Source organism: Tasmannia lanceolata, unplaced genomic scaffold (genome assembly GCF_043159265.1).
Source record: "Tasmannia lanceolata isolate RefF3 unplaced genomic scaffold, GAP_Taslan_0.1 ptg000064l, whole genome shotgun sequence".
NCBI classification, from domain to species: Eukaryota; Viridiplantae; Streptophyta; class Magnoliopsida; order Canellales; family Winteraceae; genus Tasmannia; species Tasmannia lanceolata.
The window spans coordinates 140,001-147,500 of NW_027518741.1; positions in this window are offsets into that span (position 1 = coordinate 140,001).

The window sequence follows — 7,500 nt, forward strand, 5'->3', positions numbered from 1 at the left end:
CAAGGCTACTGCGATGGGCCAGTGCCCAAGGCTTGTGAGCAAGGCTTGTATGCATGGCTTGTGTGCAAGGCTAGCGTCCAAGGCTTGTGCGCATGGCTTGTGCGCAAGGCTTGTGTCCAAGGCTTTTGTGCAAGGCTCGTGCGCAAGGCTAGTGTGCAAGGCTTGTGCGCATTGGCAGGTAGCCCACCAGCATGCACGATCCAAATGCCACTCACGCGACAACACGGTGCCAAGCCGGGCATGGTGTGCACTCAAAACCAATCAACGGACAGAGGTCATGCGTCATGGGGGGGATCTAGCAAGGCCATGGGGAAGGTCATGGAGGACCTTGGAAGCAAGCGCAAGACGAGAGCGAATCGAACAAGGGGCCAGGACGGGGCCTTGTGCCCATGGTCTTCGCAAGACAGCGTCCAAGGCACCCGAAAGCCCAAGGGAACCCAAACCCGGCCGACACTTGCAATCGCACATGCTCTCTGCAACACACCATCAATGCCGCCCAACGGGGCCAGCACGAGCAGTCCTCCGCGGTCCCCTGGCCCTGCGCACGTTTGTCTTCGAAACCGAGCATCAATGCCACAGAAAGTGCCGGGGCGCCAGCTGGAGCCATCATCCGCGTTGCCATGGCTCGCTTGGCCTTGGCTTGCCAGGCCCCGACACGAGCAATCGCGCATTTTCTTTGCAACCGACCATCAATGCCGCCCAACGGGGCCAGCACGAGCAGTCATCCGCGGTCCCCTGGCCCTGCGCACGTTTGTCTTTGAAACCGAGCATCAATGCCACAGAAAGTGCCGGGGCGCCAGCTGGAGCCATCATCCGACGTGCCATGGCTCTGGTCCCATGGTCTTCGCAACCGAGCATTCGTGACACCCGCGGGGCCAGGACACCAACCCTTCCGACACGAGCATTCGCGCATGTTCTTTGGCCACACAACGGCGCCAGCACGAGCAAAATCATCCGCGGTGCAGTGGCCTTGCACGGCCTTTTGTCTTTGGAACCAACCATCAGTGCCACGGGAAGTGCCGGAGTCCCGGCATCCGCGGTGCCAAGTCATTGCGCCCTTGGTCTCTGCAGCGGGGCATGCCGGGCACTCCCAACCATTGCAAGCAAGCAAGCAAGCAAGAAAGAAAGTAAGTAAGTAAGTAAGTATTACATATAGGGGCGGGACATGCGGGGAGATCTGCGAAACGTGCATTACGGGGCACACGCGTACCTACCGGGGCATACCGACCCCTATTGGGGCACACGTGTGCATATCGGGGCATACCGGGCCTATCGGGGCACACGCGTACATACCGGGGCATACCGAGCCCTACTGGGGCACACGTGCGCATATCGGGGCGTACCAAGCCTATCGGGGCATACGCATGTATCCCAAGGCATACCGAGTCTATCCGGGCATACGCGTTCATACCGGGGCGTAACGGGCCTATCGGGGCATACTTGGGCATATCCGGGCAAAAAATGCCCAAAACTTGCGCAACCTTGGCAACCGTGGTCCATTCCTCTCTATATGCCTAGCCTTGCCAACCGTGGTCCATTCCTCACTATATGCCATGGCCTTGTGCCCATGGTCTTCCCAAGACAGCGTCCAAGGCCCCCGGAAGGCCAAGGGAGCCCAACCCAGCAATGCCCTGCTATGGCAAGCCAAGGCCAAGCATTCCGGTGCCTATCCGGGCAAAAATGCGATTCCTCTCTATATGCCTAGCCTTGGCAACCGTGGTCCATTCCCCACCATATGCCATGGCCTTGTGCCCATGGTCTTCCCAAGACAGTGTCCAAGGCGCCCGGAAGGCCAAGGGAGCCCAACCCAGCAATGCCCTGCTTTGGCAAGCCAAGGCCAAGCATTCCGGTGCCTAACCTTGGCAACCGTGGTCCTTTCCTCACCATATGCCATGGCCTTGTGCCCATGGTCTTCGCAAGACATCGTCCAAGGCGCCCAAAAGGCCAAGGGAGCCCAACCCAGCAATGCCTTGCTAGGACAAGCCAAGGCCAAGCATTCCGGTGCCTATCCGGGCAAAAACGCCCAAAGCATGCCCATTCCTTAGCCTATCCAGGCAAAAACGCCCAAAATCTGCACATTCTAGTGCCTATCCGGGCAAAAACGCCCACCAGCATGCCACCCTCCTATAGGGTTTGCGCAACCAACCAGCCTAACCACCAGTGGCAACCAAAGGTGCTGTTAGCGACGACTTCTGAAGACGCAACGAGACGCGACGTGTTTGCGCCCAGACGCGACGAGACGATGCGGGATCTGCGCCCAAGAATGCCTAGACCCGTCGACTTGATGCGGGATCAGCTCGCCCAAGCATGCCTAGTGTGCAAGGCCTGTGTGCAAGGCTAGTGTCCAAGGCTAGTGTGCAAGGCTCATGTGGAACGCTAGTGCGCAAGGCTAGTGCCCAAGGCTTGTGTGCCAGGCCCGTGTGCAAGGCTAGTGTCCAGGGCTTGTGTGCATTGCTTGAGTGCAAGGCTTGTGTGCATTGCTCGAGTGCATGGCTTGTGTGCAAGGGTTGTGCGCAAGGCTAGTGTGCGGGGCTTGTGCGCATGGCTAATGTGCACGGCTTGTGTGCATGGCTACCGTGCAAGGCTAGTTTGCATGGCTAGGGTGCAAGGCTCGCATGCGAGGCTAGTGTGCAAGGCTGCGTGCAAGGGAAGCGTGCAGGGCGAGTGTGCGAGGCCACTGTGCACGGCGCCAGCACTAGCGAGCCATCATCCGCGTTGCCATGGCTCGCTTGGCCTTGGCTTGCCAGGCCCCGACACGAGCAATCGCGCATTTTCTTTGCAACCGACCATCAATGCCGCCCAACGGGGCCAGCACGAGCAGTCATTCGCGGTCCCCTGGCCCTGCGCACGTTTGTCTTTGAAACCGAGCATCAATGCCACAGAAAGTGCCGGGGCGCCAGCTGGAGCCATCATCCGACGTGCCATGGCTCGCTTGGCCTTGGCTTGCCGGGCCCCGACACGAGCAATCGCGCATTTTCTTTGCAACCGACCATCAATGCCGCCCAACGGGGCCAGCACGAGCAGTCATCCGCGGTCCCCTGGCACTGCGCACGTTTGTCTTTGAAACCGAGCATCAATGCCACAGAAAGTGCCGGGGCGCCAGCTGGAGCCATCATCCGACGTGCCATGGCTCTGGTCCCATGGTCTTCGCAACCGAGCATTCGTGACACCCGCGGGGCCAGGACACCAACCCTTCCGACACGAGCATTCGCGCATGTTCTTTGGCCACACAACGGCGCCAGCACGAGCAAAATCATCCGCGGTGCGGTGGCCTTGCACGGCCTTTTGTCTTTGGAACCAACCATCAGTGCCACGGGAAGTGCCGGAGTCCCGGCATCCGCGGTGCCAAGTCATTGCGCCCTTGGTCTCTGCAGCGGGGCATGCCGGGCACTCCCAACCATTGCAAGCAAGCAAGCAAGCAAGAAAGAAAGTAAGTAAGTAAGTAAGTATTACATATAGGGGCGGGACATGCGGGGAGATCTGCGAAACGTGCATTACGGGGCACACGCGTACCTACCGGGGCATACCGACCCCTATTGGGGCACACGTGTGCATATCGGGGCATACCGGGCCTATCGGGGCACACGCGTACATACCGGGGCATACCGAGCCCTACTGGGGCACACGTGCGCATATCGGGGCGTACCAAGCCTATCGGGGCATACGCATGTATCCCAAGGCATACCGAGTCTATCCGGGCATACGCGTTCATACCGGGGCGTAACGGGCCTATCGGGGCATACTTGGGCATATCCGGGCAAAAAATGCCCAAAACTTGCGCAACCTTGGCAACCGTGGTCCATTCCTCTCTATATGCCTAGCCTTGCCAACCGTGGTCCATTCCTCACTATATGCCATGGCCTTGTGCCCATGGTCTTCCCAAGACAGCGTCCAAGGCCCCCGGAAGGCCAAGGGAGCCCAACCCAGCAATGCCCTCCTATGGCAAGCCAAGGCCAAGCATTCCGGTGCCTATCCGGGCAAAAATGCAATTCCTCTCTATATGCCTAGCCTTGGCAACCGTGGTCCATTCCCCACCATATGCCATGGCCTTGTGCCCATGGTCTTCCCAAGACAGTGTCCAAGGCGCCCGGAAGGCCAAGGGAGCCCAACCCAGCAATGCCCTGCTTTGGCAAGCCAAGGCCAAGCATTCCGGTGCCTAACCTTGGCAACCGTGGTCCTTTCCTCACCATATGCCATGGCCTTGTGCCCATGGTCTTCGCAAGACATCGTCCAAGGCGCCCAAAAGGCCAAGGGAGCCCAACCCAGCAATGCCTTGCTAGGACAAGCCAAGGCCAAGCATTCCGGTGCCTATCCGGGCAAAAACGCCCAAAGCATGCCCATTCCTTAGCCTATCCAGGCAAAAACGCCCAAAATCTGCACATTCTAGTGCCTATCCGGGCAAAAACGCCCACCAGCATGCCACCCTCCTATAGGGTTTGCGCAACCAACCAGCCTAACCACCAGTGGCAACCAAAGGTGCTGTTAGCGACGACTTCTGAAGACGCAACGAGACGCGACGTGTTTGCGCCCAGACGCGACGAGACGATGCGGGATCTGCGCCCAAGAATGCCTAGACCCGTCGACTTGATGCGGGATCAGCTCGCCCAAGCATGCCTAGTGTGCAAGGCCTGTGTGCAAGGCTAGTGTCCAAGGCTAGTGTGCAAGGCTCATGTGGAACGCTAGTGCGCAAGGCTAGTGCCCAAGGCTTGTGTGCCAGGCCCGTGTGCAAGGCTAGTGTCCAGGGCTTGTGTGCATTGCTTGAGTGCAAGGCTTGTGTGCATTGCTCGAGTGCATGGCTTGTGTGCAAGGGTTGTGCGCAAGGCTAGTGTGCGGGGCTTGTGCGCATGGCTAATGTGCACGGCTTGTGTGCATGGCTACCGTGCAAGGCTAGTTTGCATGGCTAGGGTGCAAGGCTCGCATGCGAGGCTAGTGTGCAAGGCTGCGTGCAAGGGAAGCGTGCAGGGCGAGTGTGCGAGGCCACTGTGCACGGCGCCAGCACTAGCGAGCCATCATCCGCGTTGCCATGGCTCGCTTGGCCTTGGCTTGCCAGGCCCCGACACGAGCAATCGCGCATTTTCTTTGCAACCGACCATCAATGCCGCCCAACGGGGCCAGCACGAGCAGTCATCCGCGGTCCCCTGGCCCTGCGCACGTTTGTCTTTGAAACCGAGCATCAATGCCACAGAAAGTGCCGGGGCGCCAGCTGGAGCCATCATCCGACGTGCCATGGCTCGCTTGGCCTTGGCTTGCCGGGCCCCGACACGAGCAATCGCGCATTTTCTTTGCAACCGACCATCAATGCCGCCCAACGGGGCCAGCACGAGCAGTCATCCGCGGTCCCCTGGCACTGCGCACGTTTGTCTTTGAAACCGAGCATCAATGCCACAGAAAGTGCCGGGGCGCCAGCTGGAGCCATCATCCGACGTGCCATGGCTCTGGTCCCATGGTCTTCGCAACCGAGCATTCGTGACACCCGCGGGGCCAGGACACCAACCCTTCCGACACGAGCATTCGCGCATGTTCTTTGGCCACACAACGGCGCCAGCACGAGCAAAATCATCCGCGGTGCGGTGGCCTTGCACGGCCTTTTGTCTTTGGAACCAACCATCAGTGCCACGGGAAGTGCCGGAGTCCCGGCATCCGCGGTGCCAAGTCATTGCGCCCTTGGTCTCTGCAGCGGAGCATGCCGGGCACTCCCAACCATTGCAAGCAAGCAAGCAAGCAAGAAAGAAAGTAAGTAAGTAAGTAAGTATTACATATAGGGGCGGGACATGCGGGGAGATCTGCGAAACGTGCATTACGGGGCACACGCGTACCTACCGGGGCATACCGACCCCTATTGGGGCACACGTGTGCATATCGGGGCATACCGGGCCTATCGGGGCACACGCGTACATACCGGGGCATACCGAGCCCTACTGGGGCACACGTGCGCATATCGGGGCGTACCAAGCCTATCGGGGCATACGCATGTATCCCAAGGCATACCGAGTCTATCCGGGCATACGCGTTCATACCGGGGCGTAACGGGCCTATCGGGGCATACTTGGGCATATCCGGGCAAAAAATGCCCAAAACTTGCGCAACCTTGGCAACCGTGGTCCATTCCTCTCTATATGCCTAGCCTTGCCAACCGTGGTCCATTCCTCACTATATGCCATGGCCTTGTGCCCATGGTCTTCCCAAGACAGCGTCCAAGGCCCCCGGAAGGCCAAGGGAGCCCAACCCAGCAATGCCCTGCTACGGCAAGCCAAGGCCAAGCATTCCGGTGCCTATCCGGGCAAAAATGCAATTCCTCTCTATATGCCTAGCCTTGGCAACCGTGGTCCATTCCCCACCATATGCCATGGCCTTGTGCCCATGGTCTTCCCAAGACAGTGTCCAAGGCGCCCGGAAGGCCAAGGGAGCCCAACCCAGCAATGCCCTGCTTTGGCAAGCCAAGGCCAAGCATTCCGGTGCCTAACCTTGGCAACCGTGGTCCTTTCCTCACCATATGCCATGGCCTTGTGCCCATGGTCTTCGCAAGACATCGTCCAAGGCGCCCAAAAGGCCAAGGGAGCCCAACCCAGCAATGCCTTGCTAGGACAAGCCAAGGCCAAGCATTCCGGTGCCTATCCGGGCAAAAACGCCCAAAGCATGCCCATTCCTTAGCCTATCCAGGCAAAAACGCCCAAAATCTGCACATTCTAGTGCCTATCCGGGCAAAAACGCCCACCAGCATGCCACCCTCCTATAGGGTTTGCGCAACCAACCAGCCTAACCACCAGTGGCAACCAAAGGTGCTGTTAGCGACGACTTCTGAAGACGCAACGAGACGCGACGTGTTTGCGCCCAGACGCGACGAGACGATGCGGGATCTGCGCCCAAGAATGCCTAGACCCGTCGACTTGATGCGGGATCAGCTCGCCCAAGCATGCCTAGTGTGCAAGGCCTGTGTGCAAGGCTAGTGTCCAAGGCTAGTGTGCAAGGCTCATGTGGAACGCTAGTGCGCAAGGCTAGTGCCCAAGGCTTGTGTGCCAGGCCCGTGTGCAAGGCTAGTGTCCAGGGCTTGTGTGCATTGCTTGAGTGCAAGGCTTGTGTGCATTGCTCGAGTGCATGGCTTGTGTGCAAGGGTTGTGCGCAAGGCTAGTGTGCGGGGCTTGTGCGCATGGCTAATGTGCACGGCTTGTGTGCATGGCTACCGTGCAAGGCTAGTTTGCTTGGCTAGGGTGCAAGGCTCGCATGCGAGGCTAGTGTGCAAGGCTGCGTGCAAGGGAAGCGTGCAGGGCGAGTGTGCGAGGCCACTGTGCACGGCGCCAGCACTAGCGAGCCATCATCCGCGTTGCCATGGCTCGCTTGGCCTTGGCTTGCCAGGCCCCGACACGAGCAATCGCGCATTTTCTTTGCAACCGACCATCAATGCCGCCCAACGGGGCCAGCACGAGCAGTCCTCCGCGGTCCCCTGGCCCTGCGCACGTTTGTCTTTGAAACCGAGCATCAATGCCACAGAAAGTGCCGGGG